The following is a 14,264-nucleotide window of genomic DNA, read 5'->3' as shown; positions in this document are numbered from 1 at the left end:
ACTGGGACAGAAACTGTGACACCGGGCTCAGAGTGGGAAGAATGCTGAAGGTGATGTACAGTTAACTTTGACAGATACTGCTGACACCGGATTCACTGTAGTGAGAAGGTTTAACAGTGATGTACAATAAACTCTGACCTATACTGTGACATCAGGTTCATATTGGGGAGAAGGTTTAACGGTGATGTACGGTAGAGGGAGGCAGATACTGTGACACCAGGGTCATTGTATTGTTCATTTATCTTAATTACAACATCTAATTTATATGCTCCATTTTTTTGTGGTAACTTCCAAACATTCCATAAACTTCAATTCTAATCAGAGTTTTTTCATTTAAATAGGTCACCACTAAAAGCCCAAATCATTTGATCTCTTAAGTACACAGCACAAAATTAAATTCTTTACCTGGGTTTGGGTTCAATGTCACTTCAGTCTGCTTCATTATTTTTTCAGTCCCTCGTTTTTTTGTGCTTTCTGCTTTGCCCAGCCGATTCGCCAAATGGGCATCCAACTCTGTCTTCTCAGCTTGACCCAACGTCTCCTCTGTAAACTTAAGGAAATTTTCACATCTGCATTTTCAAAAACAAAAATGACGCTGTGACTTGCAATTTCACATCATAATCCCACTTGCTAAACTTGCAAGCAACTGAATCGCATCCAACAGCTGGAAAATTGCAAGCAAACTGCTTGGTTAAAGCAAAGATGCCATCCAGTCACCCCATTAAATTTAACAACAGATAGCAACCTGAAAGTTAAATACAAAGATCTGTATCAGGAATATTAACAGGGTTTTTAAAAAAATCATTTCCACTATTGAAAGAAAACTCCTCAGGGAACACCAGGCTCTTGTTGAACAATTCCTGTTGTATTGCTCAAAATGGTTTGAATCTTGATTTCAAGCATAGTCATTTGGTGAGATTGTTGGTCCAGAACAAACCCTGCCCACACACTCCCTTAACTACCTGCAAAGTCCTGGTTCAGCTCTGCTCCATGCTAAAGCTATCAGAGCTTTTCCGAAGAGATAACAGACTTCAGATGCTGGTATGTTGAGTAAAAAACACCCTAATACTTCACTGAACAACACACCTCTCTCTGAAACAATTGTTGACTCTTTGACTTTACTAGTTGGGGTACAGAAGGATAAGGGGGACCTCAGAGGCATTTCAAATAATGGAAGGCCTGTACAGAATACATATGGCAAAGATGTTTCCCATGGTAGGAGATTCTAGGACAAGCGAGCATAATTTCATGATAAAAGGGTGTCAATTTAAAACTGATGTGGAACAAATTATTTTGTCAGTGGGTCATGAATCCGTGGAACTGAGGTAATTGGGTTTATTTAAGGCAGAGATTGACAGGTAATTGATTAGTTAAGAAATCAAGGGTTATGGAGAGAGAGCTGGGCAGTGGGGCTGAGTGGAAGAATAGTGGAACAGACTCGAAGGGCCTACTTCTGCTCCTATATCTTGTGATCTATATCCTGCTGGAGACCTAGACAACCTTCCTCTTGTATTCCATTCTTAGAAAACAGTCTGCGTCATGAATTTATATCATGTGAAACCATTTCCGATTGAATCCCATGTTACAAGTGAACCACACTCCTCCGGGACATTTGTTCTCATGTTATACCATTTTAGCCAATTCAATAAGATAGCTAAAGACAGCTGCGTTTTTCTTAATGCAAATTCTACATTGACAGGACTACAGCTTCAACATTTTAAAAATTAGTATCGAGCAGCTCAAATGAGATTTCTTGCTTCTTTTTTTGAAAGGGAAAAAATTGAATCAAATAAAAAAGGAGAGAGGAAAAGCAGAAGAATTTATATCCAAGTGGGAATTGAAATTAATGGTTGGTGATAAAGATACACCATTGTTGAAACATTTGATTAATATATGGAATAAAATGAATGATGAAAGTGGTGTAAGTGGATATACAAATCCTCGTCTCTTTTTCGAAGGATCGTCAATTTCTGAATAGCTGGTTTCGTCAGGGGATTATAAATGTTGAAGATTGTTATGAAAGGGGTCAAATAATGTCATTTCAGCAACTGAGAAATAAATATCGTATAACTCATCGCAATCTTTTTTGCTATTTCTAACGAAGGACATATTTGAAGGATAAGTTAGGACCAACCATGTTGTACTGAAATAGAAATTCCTTATAAAGAGGAATTGTTAAAATGTTTACTTCGATAATGTATTCTTTATTACAAGTAGGAACTTTTAAATGAGGAGTTCATAAGTCTAGACAAATGTGGGAAATGGTTTTGAACGTTGTAGTAATGTATGATATAAATTAGTTCAGTATAGTTGTTTTTACATCAGTCATGGAGCAGATGTCACCAAGAATATTATCTGAAAGCTACACCTAGAATCAGGTGACTCACGCAGTTGGATATGTAAAGCACTCTAGGAAGCTGATTTGGCAATAGAGATCACCTGATCCAGGGGAGATGTATTAATTCACTTCAACTCAGCAGTCTGGAACTATTGACCAGAGTTCCACGCTGCAGCAGTGAGGAAGGAATTCACAACTAGTTTTTCTTCTACAGTTACTTCTTACACTAGAGAAATTGATTAGAATAAAATCAGAATTATCAGATCAATGTTTAAGGTGTGGTGAAGATGTAGCAACTTTCTTGCATTCAACTTATCTTTGTCCTAATGTAAGATCTTTTTAGGGAGAATTATAAATTTTTTGGAACAAGCTACAGGAGTTGTTTTTCTGCAAAATCAAACTTTATTTTTATTAGAAAATATTGAAGGAACAAGGCCCAAATTAAATCTATTAGTATATCAACTGAAATTTGTTAAATTAGCCTTAGTGGTGATGAGGAAATGTATTGTACTTACTTGGAAATCAGATATATTTTTAGGGATGCCAAGATGACATGCAAACATTCAAAGTTGTATTCTTTTGGAAAAAATTACATATAGCTTGAGAAATATATTCTCTATGCTTTTGAAAATTTGGCACATGAATATTCAAATATTAGGCTTCAATTTCTAATAATGCCCTTTCCATCCCTCTAGACATGGGAGATTCTCCTCTAAGTTGTAAAATTTTAATTTAGATGTGTTAAATTTCCTCGGCACCGCAAACTCTAGGGAAGCGCAGGACTAGCGCAGGGCACCAGAAAACAAGAAGACCAAACCCCATCAACATCTTAGAAGCAGAGGATTCAATCCACAGGTCAGTGACAATGGAATCAGACCAATGAGGGGTTCTGCAGCTGAAGGACCCACACAGGTGACAGGCTGTTGGTGACTTGAGGAGAGGAACCCATGCAGGCTGTGGGCTTCTGGATAAAGCAGTCAAGGAACTCACACCAGGCCGTGGATTCCTAGAGACTGGTTCAAGACTGGCTAAAAGGGTGTCAGACCTGGGATATGAGTGTGTGCTGAAGGGTTCCTAATCGTGTCAGAGGTTCAAAACTGGAGCTCGTATTACCAATGGCTTGGATTGGTCTGTGAGCATTAAAAGAGAATCCACAGACCCTCAGTGACTTGGTCCAGGATTCGGGATGGTGGGGGTGGGGGAGAGTGACTCTCTTTTCCTTCCTTCTCTGACTGCAAGAGGCATTTCAGGCAATTTCTGCCAATGGCGAATCTGTCTGTCTTTCAGCAAGAAAAAAGCAATTTTGTATGATATGACACATTTTAAATACATGACAGTAAATTGTCTCCTGAAATAGAGAGAGAGGTTCAAGTTTCAAACTATTATAAACTCCACTCACTAGAGCTACCTGAATTATACCTCTTCCCACTTATTTTTTTGCAAGGACACCATTGATTTTATCACAACTCCTCTGCTGCATCTGTCCTGTGACAGATTATCTATATTTTATATTGTATGTCGATATGTTTTTGAAGGATAGATTGTAGGAGTCGTGTAGGTCAGAAACAAATACAAACACTTTGCAAAACAGCTCTTACGTAAAATGCAAGAGCTTTGCCAAGAGTGAGTCATGCAGGCGCCGAGAGCCGTCGAGAGCCTTTGAAAAGTCTGTTTTGCTAAATAATTTCAAAAGCAGGTGCAAAATGGAATATTGTTTTTAAAACAACATATTATTGTACTCAGAAGTTTACTGTTCTAAGAAGGTCATCTGCTTTTGCAGGCAGAGAGGAGACACCAAATAGGCTTTTTGCTAAAAGAGAGAGAGAGAGAGATGGCAAGCTGGCATCTTGTTGAAACCCCATTTTGAAGACGGGTTGTGAGTTCTCAGTTCAGCCTGTTGAAAAACCTTGTTCTACATACAAGAGGAAATGGCTGGCTATAAATGGTGTTTCACCTGAAATAAGGGAAACAAAAGGAACTCAATGGTGACCTGCAGAAGAGGTTATCATTTGGAAAACTCTGATGGTGAAAGTTTCTTTGGCAAGACACCAAAGTGGCTGATCAGAGGGAATCAATTTTTACTTGTCCAATGAGCAAGAAATCCCTCTCTGAAACCAACAAGAGCCTTCCTGGAGGGTAAACATTTACTTTTAAGCACCAGAGCTTGGTGAAAAGTCATAAATGTTGAATTCTGTGCAAAGTATAAGAATTGATAGATACCGGTAAACTTGTAGGAGTGTCAAAGAACTTTATACACATTAAATACACCTGTGCTTAGAATTAGAAAGGGTTAATGTTAGGCAGTTACATTAATAGTGATAGTTTAAAGTTTGATCCTGTTTTTTTGTTTCAAGGAAATTAAAAAGACATTTGTTGAAGTATCCATTTATCTTGGTGATTTTCTATTGCTGCTAGGTTTTGGGGTCCTCTGGGCCTGTAACAACCCCAAGTTTAGGTCCTCATACGAGGATACCCAAAATGTCTTATTTCTTCAATAATTGCTGATTCCCCCATACTGTCATTGATAAAACCTGCACCCATATCTCCAATTCTCTTTCTGCCTTTAACCCACCTCCTTTCCGGCAGAACACGGACAGAATCCCTCAGGTTTCTCACTTACCACCCATCAGCTGCCACATCTGACACGTTATCCTTGGACACTTCCAACTTCAGCACCATCCTCTAACCTGCTACATCTAACCCGCTCCACTCATATCCTTTTTTCATAGGTGCACGTCTTTCTGTGACTCCCTCAACGGCACTTCCCTCTCCACCCACCACCACCTAACGCACTCCCCATTGGAACTGCAGAATTTGCCAAACTTGTTCCTACATCTCCTCTCACTTCCATCCAAGGCCACAATCAGGCCTTCCAGGTGAGGCAGAGCTTCACGTGCACCCCATCCAACCTAATCTAATACATTTAGTAGACTCAGTTGACCTCAATATCAGCAAGACCAAATACAGACTGGGTGGCCATTTTGCTAAATACATGTGCTCTGTGGATCTAAACTTGAGCATCCTGTGACCTACCATATCAATTCTCGAACCCTTCCAGCAACATGTCTGTTGGCCCCATCCTTCGCCAGGGTGAGGGCAAACAAACTTATAGAAAACACATTATATTCCTCCTGGGCAGCCTTAAAGTCTACAGCATGAACACGAATGTTTCTAATTTAAGCAGCCACTCACCTCTGTCTGATTTCACTGTTTCCATCTCTTGATCTACTGCCCATTTCAATATATTTACTCCTTTAAGGCGGAAGTGTTGACAGTGGTGTTTTCCCCATATAGCTTACATAGATACATAGAAGATAGGAGCAGGAGTGGGTCATTCAGCCCTTCGAGCCTGCTCCGCCATTCAACGAGATCATGGCTGATCTTAAAGTTCAGTACCCCGTCCCTGCATTCTCTCCGAAACCTTTAATACCCTAATACTGAAGAAATATATCTAATTCCCTCTTAAATATATTCAATGAACCTGCCTCTACTGCCCTCTGTGGCAATGAATTCCACAGATTCACCACCCTCTTGGAAAAATAAATTCCTTCTCATCTCGGTCATAAATGGTTTGCCTATTATCCTCGAACCATGGCCCCGGGTTCTGGACTCCCCCACCATTTGAAACATCCCTTTCGCATCCATTCTGTCCAGTCCTGCCAGAATTTTATATGTCTCTATGAGATCCCCTCTCAATCTTCTAAACTCCAGCGAGTACAATCCCAAATTGCGCAATCTTTCCTCATAAGTTATTCCTGCCATTCCAGGTATCAGCCTCGTGAATCACTTTTGCACTCCCTCCATTGCAAGAACATTCTTACTCAGATAAGGTGACCAAAACAGCACACAATATTTCAGGTGGGGTCTCACCAAGGCTCTGTACAGCTGCAGTAAGGTATCCTTATTCCTATACTCAAACCCTCTTGATATGAAGGCCAACATACCATTTGCCTTTTTAACCACCTGCTGTACCTGCATGCTCACCTTCAGTGACTGGTGCACAAGAACCCCTAGGTCTCTCTGCACTTCCCCATCTCCCAATCTATTGCCATTCAAATAGTAATCTGCCCTCCGGTTTGTATTACCAAAGTGGATAACCTCACATTTATCCACATTGTAGTGCATTTGCCATGTAACTGCCCAGTCCCCAATTAATCCAAATCACACTGGAGCTTCCTGACCCCCTCTTCAGTGCACACTAGCTTGGAGTCGTCTGCAAATTTGGAGATATTACATCCAATCCCCTCATCTAGATCATTAATGTAAATTGTGAACAGTTGGGGTCCCAATACAGATCCCTGTGGCACCCCACTGGTCACCACCTGCCACTCAGAAAATGAGCCATTTATCCCAACTCTCTGTCTTCTATCTGCCAGCCAGTTCTCACTCCACATCAATACCTTTCCCCTAATCCCATGAGGCTTGATATTGCATGCCAGACATTTATGTGGGACCTTATCGAAGGCCTTTTGGAAGTCCAGGTACACCACATCCACTGGCTCTCCCCCATCTATATTACCTGTCACCATCTCAAAGAATTCCAATAGATTTGTCAAGCACGATTTACCTTTTGTAAATCCATGTTGATTCTGTCCGATCCCTTCTCTGCTGGTCATATGCTCCGCTATTACATCCTTAATAATGGATTCCATCATTTTGCCCACTACTGATGTAAGCCTCACTGGCCTATAATTCCCTGCTTTTTCTCTACCCCTCTTTTTAAATAGTGGGGTAACATTAGCTACCCTCCAATCCATGGGTACTGATCCTGAGTCTTCTGAGTTCTGTAAAATAATTCTTAAAGCATCTGCTATCTGAATGTCCACTTCCTTAAGAACCCTAGGATGTAGATTATCAGGCCCTTGGAATTTATCGGCCTTCAATCCCTTCAATTTCCCCAAGACCATGTCCTTAGAGATACTGATTTCTTTCAGCTCCTCCCTTCCTTCAGCTCTATGTTTCCCAACATCCTTGGGAGGTTATTTGTATCCTCTCTTGTGAAAACAGAACTAAAGTAAGAATTTAATTGGTCTGCCATTTCCTTATTCCCCATTATATATTCCCCTGATTCTGATTGCAAGGGACCTACTCTGGATTTCACCAATCTTTTCCTCTTGACATATCTATAAAAGCTTTTGCAGTTGGTTTTTATGTTTGCCGCAAGCTTACTCTCGTAATTTATTTTTGCCCTCTTGATTAATCCCTTTGTCCCCCTTTGCTGCATCTTGAACTGTTCCCAGTCTTCGGATTTGGTACTTTTTTGGCCAATTGATATGCTCTCTCTTTGGACCTAATGCTGTCTCTAATTTCCCTTGTTATACACGGTTGAGTCACCTTTTTTGGTATATTTTTATGCCAAACTGGTATAAACGATTTCTGCAATTCTTCCATTAGATCTGTGAATGCTTTCCATTGTCTATCCACCGTCAACCCCCCCCCCCCCATAAACACCACCCAATCAATCTTACTCAACTCCCATCACATACCATCATAATCCCCTTTATTTAAATTCAGGACCTTAGTCTCGGTTTTAATTTCTTCACTCTCCATGTCGAGTGTGAATTCGATCATATTGTGATCGCTCGTACCCAAAGGACCTCGTACAACAAGATTGCTGATTAGCTCCTTTTCATTGCGTAATACCCAGTCTAAAATGGCCTGCTTCCGAGTTGTTTCCTTGACATATTGGTCTAGATAACCGTCCCGTAAACATTCAAGGAACTCCTCCTCCTCAGTATTTTTACAAATTTGGCTAGTCCAATCAATATGTAAATTAAAGTCTCCGACAGCTGTTCCCTTATCTAATTTCTCTTTTTATGCCTTCCCTCACCTCTACATTACTATTTGGAGGCCTATATACCACCCTCACCAACGTTTTCCACCCCTTGCTATTCCTCAGTTCTACCTATATAGATTCGGTATCTTCCGAGTTAATATCCTTTCTGTCAATCGTGTCGGTCCCTTCTCTCACCATCAATGCTACCCCACTCCCTTTTCTTTCTTGCCGATCCCTCCTAAATATTGTATACCCCGGGATGTTAAGTTCCCAGGCTTGCCCACCTTGCAGCCATGTTTCTGTAATCCCAATCAAATCGTATTTGTTTGTCTCAATTTCCACAGCCAATTCATCTACCTTGTTCCGAATGCTTCTTGAATTAAGAAATAAAGCCTTCAAATTTACTTTTTTTACCTTCCCTGCTCTTTCTGATATTTTTACTTTCACTGCCCAACCTAACTTTTCCTATTTTATCTTTCCTGTCCTTTGCCCTATCATACAGGTTCCCATCGCCCTGCCAAATTAGTTTAAACCACATCCGATGGCTGTACCAAACCTAGCTGCCAATATATTGACCCCTTTTGGGTTTAGGTGTAGCCCATCCTTCTTGTAAAGGTCATGCCTTCCCCAAAAGAGATCCCAATGATCCAAGAAGCCAAAACCCTGTCTTTTACACCAGCCCCTCAGCCACACATTCATTTATCTTAACCTTCCATTTTTGTCCTCAGTTGCACTTGACACAGGTAGCAATCCAGAGATCACCACCCTGGCGGTCCTTTTTCTTAGGTTCCGTCCCAGCTTGCTGTAATCCTTTTTTAGTACCTCCTCCCTCTTTTTATCTATGTCATTGGTACCCAATGAGGCATGTACCAAGACATCAGGCTGCTTACCCTCTCCTTTCAGAATACTCTGGACCCGATTTGAGATGTCCCGTACCCTTGCACCAGGGAGGCAGCATGCCATGCGGGTATACCTATCTGGCTCACAGAATCTCTTGTCTATACCTCTGACAATGGACTCCCCAATGACCACTGCATTCCTCCTCACCTTTTATCACCTTGATCCTGAATGTTGAATGTGTATGTTCATGTAATTTCCCCGTCTCTGTCGGTTTCTCCCTCCTAATTAGAAGTGTAGAGGCTTGCCTAACATATCAACCCTGTTGTCCTGTTTCCATCCCCGAAATAAATGTGTGCTTTGTACCTCCGCTTTGGTCTGGTTCTTAATCTGTGGGACCCACACGAATCTGTCAACAATGGAGGAGGGAAAGCAAAGTATGTCAAAATGTGTTATTGCCGATGAACAGAGGCAATAAAATATTAAATTTATGTGATACAGAATATAAGGTATTTTGAAGTCGCTACATGGAAGAAATTCTTCAAACAATTAAACACAAATACAGAGAGGCAAGTGGGACCTTCTTCTGTTTTCTCCTGCTTAGATCATTCTTAAGAGAAAGATAGGGACCAACATTGACTGCACCTAAAATTAGTGAAATGGAACAAAGAGTTGGATGGGAAATACACCCAAAGTTATCAATGAAATGTACGATGCTCTCCAGAGAGAAAATCCAAAACCAGGATAGCAGAGATCAGGAGAAAGATGGGAGTCGGGCTTGGATGTGACGATTTCAGAAAGAAGCTGTTCAGAGTGGTGTGAAGATTGAAATATACAAATTCAATAAGAAATAGGGTCAGGATTGTGTCAAGAGTGTTACAAATATGATTAATGCCAGATATAAAAATTAAAATCTCCACATCAATTCTGCTATACTACATATAAATTAAATGGACTTATCTCCAATTATTCCGAGAAATGTTTTCAATGTAATCAGGTGATTGAGACTTTTCTTTCCATTCGGTTTGGACCTGTGTAAAAGTGGAAGAATTTCAGTATATTATTAGGACAAATTATGAAGATTAAAATACAAAAGGATGTGAGAATATTTCTGCTTGGTCAGAGATATGAAGCAGATACAAAACTGAAGTTGAATAAATATCAAACACACTTTCTAAGTCCAGCCATAACAGCAGTGAAGAAATGTGCAGCATGAATGTGGAGAGCAGAGAGTTGTGTAACGAGAGATGGGACATTGAAATTAAAACTGTGTCACCATGTAACCATATAACCATTTACAGAGTGGAAACAGGCCATGTCGGCCTTTTGAGACCACTAGCTCAATCCTCCCGATTTCCGCCAATATCCCTCCAACCCCCTCACCTCCATGTACACATCCAACCTTCTCGTAAATGACAGGAGGGACCACTAGCTCAATCCTCCCGATTTCCGCCAATATCCCTCCAACCCCCTCACCTCCATGCACACAACCAACCTTCTCGTAAATGACAGGAGGGACCCTGCCGCAACTAGCTCATTTGGAAGATCATTCCATTCTGCCTCCACTCTCTGAGGGAAGAAGCATCCTCTAAAATTTCTCCAGAAGTTTTTCCTCCTTACCATTAACTCATGGCCTCTTGTTCCAACCTTCCCTTCCCTCACGGGAAAGTGTCTGTCCCTGTCTCGTCTATCTATTCCTTTCATAATTTTAAATACCTGTATTGTCCTCTCTCATTCGTCTATGTCCCAATGAATAAAGTCCCAGTCTCCTTCATCTCTCCCTGTAATCTTGATGCTGTAAGCCAGGCAACATTCTTATAAATCTTCTCTGCACCTTCTCCACCTTATCTATATTCTTCCTATAATTTGGAGACCAGAACGGAACACAATGCTTTAAAAAGCTGCACTCTAGCCTATGCTATGATTTATGAAGGCCAGCATGTCATATGCCTTCTTAACTACCCTGTCTACCTGGGAACCCACCTTCAGTGAACTCTGTACCATAACCCCAAGATCCCTCTGTTCCTCTTCATTCCTCGATCCCCTCCCCTTAACTGCATATGTTCTATTTATATTATTTTTTCCAGAATGCAGCAGCTCACACTTGTCAACATTAAATTCCATTTGCCATCTTTTCCAAACAAACCAAATCCTTTATTCCAAGAAAATCTACCTCACTATCCACCACTCCCCCTATTTTCATATCGTCTGCATATTTGCTTACCCTGTTAACCACACCCTCCTCTAAATCATTAATATTAATGATAAACAACAAGGGACCCAGCATCGATCCCTGAGGCACTCCACTTGTCACAGGCTTCCAACATGACATACAGTTGTCCACCATGACTCTCTGCTGTCTATCTCCCAGCCACTTCTGAACCCATCTCACTATCTATTAATCCCTAATGACTGAACCTTCCTAAATAACCTTACAAGCAGAACCTTATCAAAAGCCTGACTAAAATTCAATAGATCTCATCACCCACCCGACCTTCATCCACTTTTCTTGTCACCTCTTCAAAAAAATCAACAAGATTCGTCAAACATGACTTTCCCTTCACTAACCATGCTGGGTGCCCTTATCTATCTCTGCCTGTCCAGATATTTGTACATACTATCTCGAAGTAAACCATCCATAATCTTCCCCACTCGGAAGTCAAAATACTGGCTGATAATTACTTGGCCTACACCTATTGCCTTTTTTGAACAACAGAACTACATTTGCAACCGTCCAATCCCACGGCACCACACCCTCCTCCAGTGATCTTTGATAAATCACTGTCAGTGCCCCCGCTATTTGTTCCCTGACCTCCCTTAAAGTCCTGCGAAAAATCAAATCAGGACCAGGAGACTTATTCACTTTAATTGACACAAGAAGCTCCAAACCTCTCACTTTACTAATCCTTATCTTTTCCATAACTAAGCCCTTTGCCTCTCTCATTTCATATAGCCCAATGTCCCTTTCCCTCGTGAATACAGATGAGAACAAATTGTTCAATATTTCTCCATCTCATACGATTCCTGACATAGTTCACTGGTCCCATCATCCAGTCGACCTATTCTATGTTTAACCTTCCTTTAACTGTTCACATATCTGAAAAAACCCTGAGGATTCACCTTTGCCTTATTAGCTATGGACACCTCATCCCTTCTTTTTGTCTTTCTAATTTCCCTCTTCAGGTTCTTAAGAGTATGTCAAAATGATCACTGGATCCGAAGTTCTCCGTTACGCTCACCTCCGTCACCTGCCCCATTGCATTCCTTTTCTTTTTCAATCTTTTTATTATTATTATAATTTATAAACACATACAGTTCAAAGAGATATAAAAAATACATGGTAAGTAATGAATTAATACAGAGATATTAAATAATATTACAGAATAAAAAAAAGATATAATTAATAACAATATATGAAAAAAGAGAAAAAAAAACCCAAAAAAGAAGAAAAAACAAATCTGAATTAAAAAAACTTAAAAAAAACTTTAAAAAAAAACCTACAGATATAGCTAAACCACGCCAATCACTCCGATCTCATCTTACAGCCTAATTATCATACATAATCATAGAAAGAAAACAGAGCCAGATCAACTCACCACAAATGAAAATATTGAATAAATGGTCGCCAGGTTAACTCAAACTTAGAAGGGGATTCATAGACAGAGTTTCTAATTTTCTCTAAATTTAAACATAGTATAGTTTGGGTAAACCATTGGAAAACAGTGGGAGGATTAACCTCTTTCCAATTCAATAGTATAGATCTTCTAGCCATTAGTGTAAGAAAAGCAATCATACGATCCGCAGGAAGAGATAAATAAGTCAAATCTATCATAGGTAATCCAAAAATTGCAGTAATGGGATGTGGTTGTAAATCAATATTCAAAACAGTAGATATAATGGAAAAAATTTCCTTCCAATAATTCTGTAAAGAGGGACAGGACCAAAACATATGTGTAAGGGAAGCTATTTCCAATTGACATTTATCACATATAGGATCGATATGAGAATAAAAGCGATGGAGTTTATCTTTAGACATATGAGCTCTATGAACAACTTTAAACTGTATTAGTGAATGTTTTGCACATAGAGAAGAAGAGTTTACCAGTCGCAGAATTTTATTCCAATTTTCATTGGAAATATGAAGATTGAGTTCTCTTTCCCAATCATTTTTAAACTTTTCAAAAGTCCCAGAATTTATTTTTGTAATTATATTATATAATTTAGATATCACACCTTTTGGAGGGAATTTTGAATATAGTATATCCTCTAAAACAGTCGTAGTCTCCCGATTAGGAAAAGAGGGTAAAGTCGAAACTAAGAAACTCCTAATCTGCAAATATCGAAAGAAATGAGATCGAGGTAAATCATATTTCATGGATAATTGTTCAAATGACATGAAAGAGTTATCCAAGAATAAATCCGAAAAGCATGTTATACCTTTAACTTTCCAGAGTAAATAAGCTTGATCAATTAGAGTGGGATGAAAAAGGAAATTTAGTACAATAGGAGTTTCCAAGATAAAATGACTTAGGCCAAAAAATCTCCGGAATTGAAACCATATACGTAGTGTATGTTTAGCCATTGGATTATCAATTTGTTTATATAATTTAGTAAGAGTAAAAGGGAGAGCAGCTCCCAAAATAGAGCTAATTGAAAAATTTTGTATCGGTTTAATTTCTAAATTTACCCAATGGGGATTTAGAGATAATTCTGAATAATTCAACCAATACCTTAAGTAACTAATATTAATTGCCCAGTAATAAATTCTAAAGTTGGGTAATGCCAACCCTCCCTCTAGTTTAGATTTCTGTAAATATTTTTTCCCCAATCTAGGATTCTTGTTTTGCCAGATATATGAGGACAATTTAGAAACGACCTTATCAAAAAAAGATTTAGGAACAAAAATAGGTATAGCTTGGAATATATATAAAAATTTAGGTAAAATCATCATCTTAATAGCATTAATTCGGCCTATCATGGATAGGGATAATGGTGACCAATTGGTAAGTAAACTGCCGATCAGGTCCAATAGAGGGAAAAAATTAGTCCTAAACAAATCTTTATGTTTTTTAGTAATCTTAATCCCTAAATATATAAAATGGTCTCTAGCTATTTTAAAAGGCAAACTATCATAAATAGGAACCCATCCATTAAAAGGGAATAATTCGCTTTTATTTAAGTTCAGTTTATATCCCAAAAAATTACTAAATTTGGCTAATAAAGATAAAACTGCAGGAATAGAATTTTCAGGATTGGAAATATATAACAATAAATCATCTTCATATAGTGATACTTTATGAATATCCCTGCAAC

Source organism: Narcine bancroftii, unplaced genomic scaffold (genome assembly GCF_036971445.1).
Source record: "Narcine bancroftii isolate sNarBan1 unplaced genomic scaffold, sNarBan1.hap1 Scaffold_111, whole genome shotgun sequence".
NCBI classification, from domain to species: domain Eukaryota; kingdom Metazoa; phylum Chordata; class Chondrichthyes; order Torpediniformes; family Narcinidae; genus Narcine; species Narcine bancroftii.
This window is presented reverse-complemented; position numbering follows the sequence as displayed.